Source organism: Rutidosis leptorrhynchoides, chromosome 5, assembly GCF_046630445.1.
Source record: "Rutidosis leptorrhynchoides isolate AG116_Rl617_1_P2 chromosome 5, CSIRO_AGI_Rlap_v1, whole genome shotgun sequence".
Taxonomy (NCBI): domain Eukaryota; kingdom Viridiplantae; phylum Streptophyta; class Magnoliopsida; order Asterales; family Asteraceae; genus Rutidosis; species Rutidosis leptorrhynchoides.
The window spans coordinates 116,691,851-116,705,275 of record NC_092337.1 but is presented as its reverse complement, the minus strand read 5'-3'; positions in this window follow the sequence as shown (position 1 = coordinate 116,705,275).

Here is a 13,425-nt window from a genome sequence, read left to right as displayed (position 1 = left end):
TATATATAAAAAAAAAGGATTTTTACTTTTAAGTACGTTTTTGTAAAAATACGTTTTAAATATTCGAAAATATAAAAAAAAAACAGAAAATTTGAATATTTTTAAGATTTTGTTAAATATTTAAGTTTTATAAAGTATCTTTAGTTTATAAAAATATAAGTTTTTATATATAACTTTTAGATTATAAAACAGAAAATTATAAAACAAAAAATAGAAAATAAAAAAATAAAATAAAAATAAAAACGCGTCGAAATTAAAAGCTGTCAGTTGAATTTCTGAACCCCGCGACTCGCGGGGTTTACTGCCTTAAATGCCGCGACTCGCGGAGGGGACCTGACACACGACAAAAGCCCTAATCCTGCATTTATTACGGAGTATTATTAATTATTATTAATTAAATTGTATTAGGGTTAAATAATTAATTAATTTAGTAGTTAATTTAAGTTTTAATTAATTTGTATTATTTAGTTTAATTAGTTTAATTAAATTATAAAATTAGTAGTTTTAATAAATAAATAATATAAATAATAATAATAATACTAAATAATAAATAAATAAATATAATATATATATATATATAGTATAGGGTAGTTTTATATTAGATTAGTTCGGGTTATGTAAAGGTTATTTTACGGGTTTTGAAGTCGAAATTCTGTCCGTGTACCACTACGCGATAAATAATCAATGTAAGCTATGTTCTCCTTTTTAAATTAATGTCTCGTACTTAAGTTATTATTATGCTTATTTAAGACGAAGTAATCATGATGTTGGGCTAAAATACTAAAATTGGGTAATTGGGCTTTGTACCATAATTGGGGTTTGGACAAAAGAACGACACTTGTGGAAATTAGACTATGGGCTATTAATGGGCTTTATATTTGTTTAACTAAATGATAGTTTATTAATTTTAATATAAAGATTTACAATTAGACATCCCTATAATAACCATATACACTCGATCAGACACGATGGGCGGGGTATTTATATGTACGAATAATCGTTCATTTAACCGGACACGGGAATGGATTAATAGTCTATGGAATTATTAAAACAGGGGTAAAATTATGTACAAGGACACTTGGCGTAATTGTTAACAAAGTATTAAAACCTTGGGTTACACGCAGTCGATATCCTGGTGTAATTATTAAACAAAGTATTAAAACCTTGTTACAGTTTAAGTCCCCAATTAGTTGGAATATTTAACTTCGGGTATAAGGATAATTTGACAAGGATACTCGCACTTTATATTTATGACTGATGGACTGTTATGGACAAAAAACAGACGGACATATTAAATAATCCAGGACAAAGGACAATTAACCCATGGGCATAAAATTAAAATCAACACGTCAAATATCATGATTACGGAAGTTTAAATAAGCATAATTATTTTATTTTATATTTCATCGCACCTTTAATTATTCGTCATTTATATTTTTTGTTATTTATTTTATTTTGTTAATTAAATTTACTTTACGCTTCGCTTAAAATATAAAATCGACAAACCGGTCATTAAACGGTAAACCCCCCTTTTATATATTATATATATATATATATATATATATATATATATATATATATATATATATATATATATATATATATATATATATATATATATATATATATATATATATATATATATATATATATATATATATATATATATTTGTACAAATATAGTTGTTTAAAAATATAGTGTAACCGTCTCCCTGTGGAACGAACCGGACTTACTAAAAACTATACTACTCTACGATTAGGTACACTGCCTATAGTGTTGTAGCAAGGTTTAGGTATATCCCATTTGTAAATAAATAATTAAAACTTATATAATTTGTAACGTATTTCGTAGTAAAATATAGTACTATCACGTACCCCCACTCTACGACATCAAGTTATTTTTTATACCTCCTAAAATACTTCCTGCTAAAATAGTTATTAATTTTAGCAGAAAATACTATTAAATACGATACAATTTTACACAAGATATTTATTTATTTAGAGAACGGATATACTTAAACCTTGCTACAACACTTATAGGCAGTGTACCTAATCGTACAGTAGTGTAGTTTTTCGTAAGTCCGGTTCGTTCCACAGAGAATCTTTTTAAACAAAGCTTAACGCTATATTAGTTTACTTTTATAAAAATACATATATATATATATATATATATATATATATATATATATATATATATATATATATATATATATATATATATAAGTAATATTATTATTATAAAGGGGGTTTTTACCGTTTAATGACCGGTTTGTCGATTTTAAAACTTTAGTCGCAGTTAAAACCAAATGTAAAATATTAAAAATAAATACAAGACTTAAATTAAAGCATAAAGTAAATAACGATAATGAAATTGCGAATAATAAAAGTGCGATAAAATAAACTTGCTATAATTAAAAAGTACGATAATTAAAAGTGCAATTAAATACAATAACAATAAATAAAAATGCGATAATTAGAAGTGCAATTAAATATAAAATAAAGGAAATTAAATATGAAATAAAAGAATTATGCTTATTTAAACTTCCGTAATCATGATGTTTGACGTGTTGATTTTAGTTTTATGCCCATGGGTTAATTGTCCTTTGTCCTGGATTATTTAATATGTCCGTCTGGTTTTTGTCCATAACAGTCCATCAGTCATAAATATAAAGTGCGAGTGTCCTCGTCAAATTATTCTTATACCCGAAGTTAAATATTCCAACTAATTGGGGATTTAAACTGTAACAAGATTTTAATACTTTGTTTAATAATTACACCAGGTTGTCGACTGAGTGTAACTCAAGGTTTTAATATTTTGTTATCAATTATACCAAGTGTCCTTTGTACATAATTTCACCCCTGTTTTAATTATTCTAGTGGCTATTAATCCATTCCCGTGTCCGGTTAAATGAACGATTATTCGTACATATAAATACCCCGCCCATCGTGTCCGATTGAGTGTATATGGTAATTTATAGGGACGCTCAATTGTAAATCTTTATATTAACATTAACAAACTATCATATAGTTAAACAAATATAAAGCCCATTAATAGCTCATAGTCTAATTTCCACAAGTGTCGTTCTTTTGTCCAAACCCCAATTATGGTACAAAGCCCAATTACCCAATTTTAGTAATTAGCCCAACATCATGATTACTTCGTTTTAAATAAGCATAATAATAACTTAGCTACGAGACATTAATATAAAAAGGTTGAACATAACTTACAATGATTAAAAATAGCGTAGCGTTACACGGACAGAATTTCGACTTACACCCTTACAACATTCGCTAACATACCCTTATTATTAGAATTATAATTAAAATTAAAATTAAAATTAAAATATAAATATAAATATATACGATATATTGAGAGAGAGAGATATATATTTGGTGAATTTTTACGATCAGAATGCGCGAGCTTTATAGGGATTTTCGACTTTTGGGGCTCCGCGACTCGCGGCATTTTTGCCTTCAAACTCCGCGAGTCGCGGAGTTTGCAATTACAGCTCACTCTGGTTTGGAGTCTTTCTTGCCGACGGTTTTTATTATTTATTATAATATATAAATAATTATAAAAATTATTTAAATATTATATTATATTTATGTGCATAGTTGACTTGTAATTTTTAGTCCGTTGCGTCGAGCGTTGAGAGTTGACTCTGGTCCTGGTTCCGGATTTTCGAACGTCCTTGCGTACAATTTTATATTTTGTACTTTGCGTTTTGAATCTTGTACTCTTGTAATTTCGAGACGTTTCTTATCAATAATTGGAACCTCTTTGATTGTCTTTTGTACTTTTGAGCTTTTTGGTCGTTTGCGTCTTCAATTCGTCGAATCTGTCTTTTGTCTTCACCTTTTATTATTTAAATGAATATCACTTGTAAATAGAACAATTGCAACTAAAAGCTTGTCTTTCTTGAGGAATAATGCTATGAAATATATGTTCGTTTTTAGCATTATCAAATATTCCCACACTTGAGCGTTGCTTGTCCTCAAGCAATATTGTCTTGAAATACTAGAATCACTTCTTTATTCTTCACACTTTGTACATCAAATATCTATACGGCGGTATAAACAATGGTAGTAACGATATGGTTTACAGTTCCACATGACTATAAAAATTTAGATCCATTAAGGAAATTGGATCTTTATGAAAACATTTGATCTTTTGAAAATTAAATCTAGTTTTTACCCTAGATAAATTTTCCGGAATAACCCTTTACCGGTGTTTGCAAAATATTTTTGTGGGTTTGGTGGGTTTCAGATTTGAAAATTTTAGCTCAAAACTTGCGGTTTTGTGTCACCCACTTGCTAACCTTGTATATGGAAAGCAACACGTCCAGTTTACTTGTCCCGTATATTACCTTTCGGTAAACTACCGTCCGATTGTAAAGGAAAGCGTTGAACAAGCAACTGTTAAGGCAATGTCCCCTGACATGCTTTTAATTATGGTCTATAACGTGTCGGACGCAATTACTATCCTTGGTAGGAGCAATAGTAAAGCTCACCCTTATGATTTTTCGGTATGGCACAAGGTCCTGTCTTTGACCACTATGCAACCACCGTTCTTACGGTTGACACCCGATTTGGTTCAGGTGACCTAATGAATTCTAGGTGAATTCCTAGGATTTTACGTTCAATGGTAATGAACGCATTGAAAATAGGGTTTTCAGAAAACAAATCGGTTTGAAATTTTGATCAAAATATTTTCTCGTTCAAGCTCGAGTTTAGATATCATTGAATTCCATGAGTTTGTAATTCTCAATCTTTAAGGTCAATCTCAAGGATTGAGTGATATCAGTCTTAAAAGCTGATTTTTAATTTTTTTAAGGAGATTATCCTTTCTGGGGATCTGATTCATTAGTCTTATCCAGCTAATTTGCATGGTGCCCCCCATTGTACAAGATAAATCCTTCTCATGGTTAGGATAAATCTGACCACTTGGCGACCCTGTTTAATGCTGAGGTCCGTGGATTTCCTGCTGATTTTAGTGATGACTTTTCTAGATTTTTCGTCAACCTACAGCTGGTCTGGACGACAACTTCATGACCTAAATCAAGAAGCGCGTGTCTATTTCGGAAGACTTTATTTCCTTTTAATGATGGAATTGATTCATCGTGTAGATCCATCTTTTCTTTTCTTTCATCGGGTAAAACAGTTTAGTTTAGTCCAAAGCAAAAGTATTTTCAGTTATTTGTTACAGATATATGTGACATATGTTTAAGATAACTTGGTAAATTTTCCCACACTTGGCTTTTATTTTCCTTTTTATCGTCCTCTATTCTATTTTAAATGAATTTTAACATTTTAGTTTGTTTCTCAATTTATGTCCTTTCCGAGGTAACAATAATTTCGGTGTTAAAACCTAGTTTTATTGTTCATAAATATGTATAAACATGATTTTGAGTTCATTTAATTGAAAATTTTGAAAAATTTTACTAGAATTGGGTAGTTAGTATATAAGACTAGGGCTGTTCTTTTTTTATCAGAGAGCACTAGATTCTAATACAACTACTGCTTTACTAGTATTTTTAATGGTAACCAAGTGTTTAAGATAAAAATTTTAAAATCCGAAAGAATTTAACCCCTTCCCACACTTAAGATCTTGCAATGCCCTCATTTGCAAGAAATCAGTAACAATTTAAATTATTGAGGGTGATTAGTGTGAAAATGATTAAATTTTTACCAAAGTTTCCAAATATATTGGCGTTTGTTTGCTGAATGATAAATGGTGCACATCATTTGTTCATTCCGTCTTGTTGTTATTTCACATATATTTTGCATCTTGTCGTCAAAATTAGTTGCTTTTGCTGAACTTAATGCCAGTCTTTGAAAATGCGTTGTTTTACCCTGTTGTGTACATAAGATAAACTGCAAACATATATACATATTTTTGAAGTTTGGTATATTACCCCACATTCAAAAATTATTAAAATCTAAGAATAAAAGTTAGATAATTATAAAAATGATTACAATATTAACAAAAGTATTAAACGTATCAATAATTACAAATTACAAAAAAAAAAAAAATAAGTATACTAGGGATGATACTGGTACCAATAGGGGTTCCAGGCATAACCATAGGTGCTATAGAATGCTTCGGCAGGGTTATACGTAGGATATGGTGGCTGCATCTCTATAGACCAGGGAGGGAAGATGGGTTTCGGTGTAGGAATATAGTTTCTACCTATATGTTGGCAATGAGCTATGATTTGGTTCTGATGAACTTGCCAATCTTCAAATGCTCTCTGTCTAGCATTTTCGTATTCCTGAGAAGCTATAAACCTTTGCATTTCTTGCATCTCATTCCCCCCTCCTACATTACCTTGCTGTTGGTTTCTCTCAACCTGTGGATGTCTACCATGGTATGGTACTGCGGTGTTATTTCGCCTCTTCAAAACTTTCGCACCATGGTATACATTTAAACCTATAGTATCGCGGGGTTCCGAAATTACTTCCTGCTAAAATTAAACTTTCCCCGGCAGCGGCGCCAAAAATACTTGATGTGGTAGCGGAGTGGTATAAAATAGTTATTAATTTTAGCAGAAAATACTATTAAATACGATACAATTTTACACAAGATATTTATTTATTTAGAGAACGGATATACTTAAACCTTGCTACAACACTTATAGGCAGTGTACCTAATCGTACAGTAGTGTAGTTTTTAGTAAGTCCGGTTCGTTCCACAGGGAATCTTTTTAAACAAAGCTTAACGCTATATTTGTTTACTTTTATAAAAATACAAATATATATATATAAGTAATATTATTATTATAAAGGGGGTTTTTACCGTTTAATGACCGGTTTGTCGATTTTAAAACTTTAGTCGCAGTTAAAACCAAATGTAAAATATTAAAAATAAATACAAGACTTAAATTAAAGCATAAAGTAAATAACGATAATGAAATTGCGAATAATAAAAGTGCGATAAAATAAACTTGCGATAATTAAAAAGTACGATAATTAAAAGTGCAATTAAATACAATAACAATAAATAAAAATGCGATAATTAGAAGTGCAATTAAATATAAAATAAAGGAAATTAAATATGAAATAAAAGAATTATGCTTATTTAAACTTCCGTAATCATGATGTTTGACGTGTTGATTTTAGTTTTATGCCCATGGGTTAATTGTCCTTTGTCCTGGATTATTTAATATGTCCGTCTGGTTTTTGTCCATAACAGTCCATCAGTCATAAATATAAAGTGCGAGTGTCCTCGTCAAATTATTCTTATACCCGAAGTTAAATATTCCAACTAATTGGGGATTTAAACTGTAACAAGATTTTAATACTTTGTTTAATAATTACACCAGGTTGTCGACTGAGTGTAACCCAAGGTTTTAATATTTTGTTATCAATTATACCAAGTGTCCTTTGTACATAATTTCACCCCTGTTTTAATTATTCTAGTGGCTATTAATCCATTCCCGTGTCCGGTTAAATGAACGATTATTCGTACATATAAATACCCCGCCCATCGTGTCCGATTGAGTGTATATGGTAATTTATAGGGACGCCCAATTGTAAATCTTTATATTAACATTAACAAACTATCATTTAGTTAAACAAAAATAAAGCCCATTAATAGCTCATAGTCTAATTTCCACAAGTGTCGTTCTTTTGTCCAAACCCCAATTATGGTACAAAGCCCAATTACCCAATTTTAGTAATTAGCCCAACATCATGATTACTTCGTTTTAAATAAGCATAATAATAACTTAGCTACGAGACATTAATATAAAAAGGTTGAACATAACTTACAATGATTAAAAATAGCGTAGCGTTACACGGACAGAATTTCGACTTACACCCTTACAACATTCGCTAACATACCCTTATTATTAGAATTATAATTAAAATTAAAATTAAAATATAAATATAAATATAAATATATACGATATATTGAGAGAGAGAGAGATATATATTTGGTGAATTTTTACGATCAGAATGCGCGAGCTTTATAGGAATTTTCGACTTTTGGGGCTCCGCGACTCGCGGCATTTTTGCCTTCAAACTCCGCGAGTCGCGGAGTTTGCAATTACAGCTCACTCTTGTTTGGAGTCTTTCTTGCCGACGGTTTTTATTATTTATTATAATATATAAATAATTATAAGAATTATTTAAATATTATATTATATTTATGTGCATAGTTGACTTGTAATTTTTAGTCCGTTGCGTCGAGCGTTGAGAGTTGACTCTGGTCCCGGTTCTGGATTTTCGAACGTCCTTGCGTACAATTTTATATTTTGTTCTTTGCGTTTTGAATCTTGTACTCTTGTAATTTCGAGACGTTTCTTATCAATAATTGGAACCTCTTTGATTGTCTTTTGTACTTTTGAGCTTTTTGGTCGTTTGCGTCTTCAATTCGTCAAATCTGTCTTTTGTCTTCACCTTTTATTATTTAAACGAATATCACTTGTAAATAGAACAATTGCAACTAAAAGCTTGTCTTTCTTGAGGAATAATGCTATGAAATATATGTTCGTTTTTAGCATTATCAAATATTCCCACACTTGAGCGTTGCTTGTCCTCAAGCAATATCTTCTTGAAATACTAGAATCACTTCTTTATTCTTCACACTTTGTACATCAGTGATTTCTATACGGCGGTATAAACAATGGTAGTAACGATATGGTTTACAGTTCCACATGACTATAAAAATTTAGATCCATTAAGGAAATTGGATCTTTATGAAAACATTTGATCTTTTGAAAATTAAATCTAGTTTTTACCCTAGATAAATTTTCCGGAATAACCCTTTACCGGTGTTTGCAAAATATTTTTGTGGGTTTGGTGGGTTTCAGATTTGAAAATTTTAGCTCAAAACTTGCGGTTTTGTGTCACCCACTTGCTAACCTTGTATTTGGAAAGCAACACGTCAAGTTTACTTGTCCCGTATATTACCTTTCGGTAAACTACCGTCCGATTGTAAAGGAAAGCGTTGAACAAGCAACTGTTAAGGCAATGTCCCCTGACATGCTTTTAATTATGGTCTATAACGTGTCGGACGCAATTACTATCCTTGGTAGGAGCAATAGTAAAGCTCACCCTTATGATTTTTCGGTATGGCACAAGGTCCTGTCTTTGACCACTATGCAACCACCGTTCTTACGGTTGACACCCGATTTGGTTCAGGTGACCTAATGAATTCCAGGTGAATTCCTAGGATTTTACGTTCAATGGTAATGAACGCATTGAAAATAGGGTTTTCAGAAAACAAATCGGTTTGAAATTTTGATCAAAATATTTTCTCGTTCAAGCTCGAGTTTAGATATCATTGAATTCCATGAGTTTGTAATTCTCAATCTTTAAGGTCAATCTCAAGGATTGAGTGATATCAGTCTTAAAAGCTGATTTTTAATTTTTTTAAGGAGATTATCCTTTCTGGGGATCTGATTCATTAGTCTTATCCAGCTAATTTGCATGGTGCCCCCCATTGTACAAGATAAATCCTTCTCATGGTTAGGATAAATCTGACCACTTGGCGACCCTCTTTAATGCTGAGGTCCGTGGATTTCCTGCTGATTTTAGTGATGACTTTTCTAGATTTTTCGTCAACCTACAGCTGGTCTGGACGACAACTTCATGACCTAAATCAAGAAGCGCGTGTCTATTTCGGAAGACTTTACTTCCTTTTAATGATGGAATTGATTCATCGTGTAGATCCATCTTTTCTTTTCTTTCATCGGGTAAAACAGTTTAGTTTAGTCCAAAGCAAAAGTATTTTCAGTTATTTGTTATAGATATATGTGACATATGTTTAAGATAACTTGGTAAATTTTCCCACACTTGGCTTTTATTTTCCTTTTTATCGTCCTCTATTCCATTTTAAATGAATTTTAACATTTTAGTTTGTTTCTCAATTTATGTCCTTTCCGAGGTAACAATAATTTCGGTGTTAAAACCTAGTTTTATTGTTCATAAATATGTATAAACATGATTTTGAGTTCATTTAATTGAAAATTTTGAAAAATTTTACTAGAATTGGGTAGTTAGTATATAAGACTAGGGCTGTTCTTTTTTTTTATCAGAGAGCACTAGATTCTAATACAACTACTGCTTTACTAGTATTTTTAATGGTAACCAAGTGTTTAAGATAAAAATTTTAAAATCCGAAAGAATTTAACCCCTTCCCACACTTAAGATCTTGCAATGCCCTCATTTGCAAGAAATCAGTAACAATTTAAATTATTGAGGGTGATTAGTGTGAAAATGATTACATTTTTACCAAAGTTTCCAAATATATTGGCGTTTGTTTGCTGAATGATAAATGGTGCACATCATTTGTTCATTCCGTCTTGTTGTTATTTCACATATATTTTGCATCTTGTCGTCAAAATTAGTTGCTTTTGCTGAACTTAATGCCAGTCTTTGAAAATGCGTTGTTTTACCCTGTTGTGTACATAAGATAAACTGCAAACATATATACATATTTTTGAAGTTTGGTATATTACCCCACATTTAAAAATTATTAAAATCTAAGAATAAAAGTTAGATAATTATAAAAATGATTACAATATTAACAAAAGTATTAAACGTATCAATAATTACAAATTACAAAAAAAAAAAAAATAAGTATACTAGGGATGATACTGGTACCAATAGGGGTTCCAGGCATAACCATAGGTGCTATAGAATGCTTCGGCAGGGTTATACGTAGGATATGGTGGCTGCATCTCTATAGACCAGGGAGGGAAGATGGGTTTCGGTGTAGGAATATAGTTTCTACCTATATGTTGGCAATGAGCTATGATTTGGTTCTGATGAACTTGCCAATCTTCAAATGCTCTCTGCTAGCATTTTCGTATTCCTGAGAAGCTATAAACCTTTGCATTTCTTGCATCTCATTCCCCCCTCCTACATTACCTTGCTGTTGGTTTCTCTCAACCTGTGGATGTCTACCATGGTATGGTACTGCGGCGTTATTTCGCCTCTTCAAAACTTTCGCACCATGGTATACATTTAAACCTATAGTATCGCGGGGGTTCCGGTTCTTCTACTAATAATCCCCCCCGACTTATATCCACACCGAGATATTCACCAATCAAAGTAATAAAAATACCACCTCCTATTATGCTATGCGGTCGCATCCCCCGAACCATAGCTGATAAATAATAACCCACACAATATGGTATACTTACAGCGCTTTGTGGGTCTCGAATACACATATGGTAAAACAAATCCTGTTCATTTACTTTTTCCTTGTTCTTACCCCTTTGTGTAATCGAATTAGCTAAAAACCTATGAATCACTCTTAATTCGGCTCTATCTATATCCAAATAAGAGTAATTTCCCCCTTTGAAACGGTGATGGCTTGTCATTTGACTCCACACACCGTGTGTATCAAAATTTTCATCTATCTTTCTACCGTTTAGTATCAACCCTCTACAATCGGCAGATGCTAACTCCTCAGGCGTATATATACGTAAAGCCTGAGCCATGTCTAGTAAAGACATGTGGCGCATCGAACCGCCTAACAAAAATCTAATAAAAGAACGATCGGTTAAACTAGCTACCCGATCATTCAACTCTATACTACACAACAATTCTTCACACCATACTTTATATACAGGTCTACGCATGGTGAATAAACGTACCCAGTCATTAAAAGTAGAATTACCATACCTCTGTACAAGTAATTCCCTAATTGGCCCGGCCAATTCTACAGCTTCTAAGGGTCCCCATTCTATGACCCTTGGTACCTCAACAACCTTAGAATAAAGAGTATGCAAACCCCTTTGATATTTTGGATAATCTATCCAAAGTCTGTCAAATCTTAGGTTCGGGTGCAACTCTTCCAAGTGCATATCGGAAAAGGTCATGACTGGATGAGGTATATCCTGCTTGTAGTAGTTATCCACCTCCTGTTGTTCCGCATTCTCAGCAGGAGCATTACAGGCTTGGGATGAAGATTCACCCCTTTCAGTCTGCAAAACACATCAAACACAATTTTTGTGCATCCAAATATGCATTAGTGTCAGCAAAATCATCAATCAAAATAATTTCAATGACATTATCAATTTATATTAAACTTAAGCTTATTTTCACATTTTTATCAAATCTACACTTTTTCAAATAAGCATATACGAAAATGTTCGCCAAGTTCATAAGCATTCAACGCAAATAACATGTCAAAATAATCATTACTAGCAATTAAACAAGTTTCAAATGGCATTATCTTTCAAAAATCAAGTTCATGAATTTTAGACTTGAAAAAGTCCACTTTAATTCTCAAAATCATGTTTAGGCTCAAAGTTTGGATCATTTAACTACCTAAACATGTTACACTACTTAATTTAGCAACAATTCTTGACAAAAATTGGCCATAACCTGTTTATATCAAAAAGCCCCAAATTTGCTCAAGAACACAAACCCTAGATTATTCAAAATTTGAAGTTTAAGCCTTCTAATCATGTTAAATAGCATCAATCTAGGTTATACAAGCATAATACATAAACAATTTAAGCCTAATTACCCTAAAAAGCATCAAAATCAAATTGGGGAAAAAATGTTTTTGGCATACTTTAATTCAATGAGATTAAAAATAATGATAATAAAAGTTCTCGTCCCTCTCTCGGGTAAAGCAATTTCGGTTCAAAGACCTAGTCTTCAACTTACGACGAATTTTAAAAATCATATTTTTAACTTAATGAGATAAAGTAAATTTTTGTTTTTAAATTCACACAACTTAAATATAAAATTCAAAATTTATATTAAAAATTCACACTAAACTTAAAATTTGAAATGCATAAAATTAAAAATTTATATTTTAAAAATTAAAAATTCACACCAAACTTAATTTAAAAATTTATAAATTCATACCAAACTTATATTAATTTTTTAAATATTTACAATTTTAAATATATTGTTTTTAGAAAGTTTACAATATTAATTTAAGATTTAAATATTAATTTTAAAAAATGGTAAAAATAAAATTAAAAATCTTTTTGGCTTTTTATCCCACTTTAGTCAATCAAATATTATCAAAAATATGCGCCCCTCTTTTCGGTAAAGTAATTTCGGTTCCAAGACCTAATTTAACTCATGACGAATTTTTGAAATATTTTGGGTTGATTGTTTAAAGATATTTATACCTTAAGAATAAACGTTAAATTTCGCAGTGATGTAATAAATTTTTGAATGATATCAATAATTTCGGTCGCCAAACCAAATTTTATTCAATACCAATTTAATACTTTTTAGCGAACAAATTAGCGTTTATTATCAAAAGGTTAAAAATAAAAAAAAAAATAAAAAAAAAACTGTACAAACATACCTGTGAAATAGATTTCTTAGTTATATGATCTATCCCATTCATAAGATAGTCGGTTTAATTGGTTTTCCATAGCTACATAGGCGTAACCTCGAGCATTCAGTGTCTTTTCTTCTAAACATATGAACGGTCATTCTCTGCAT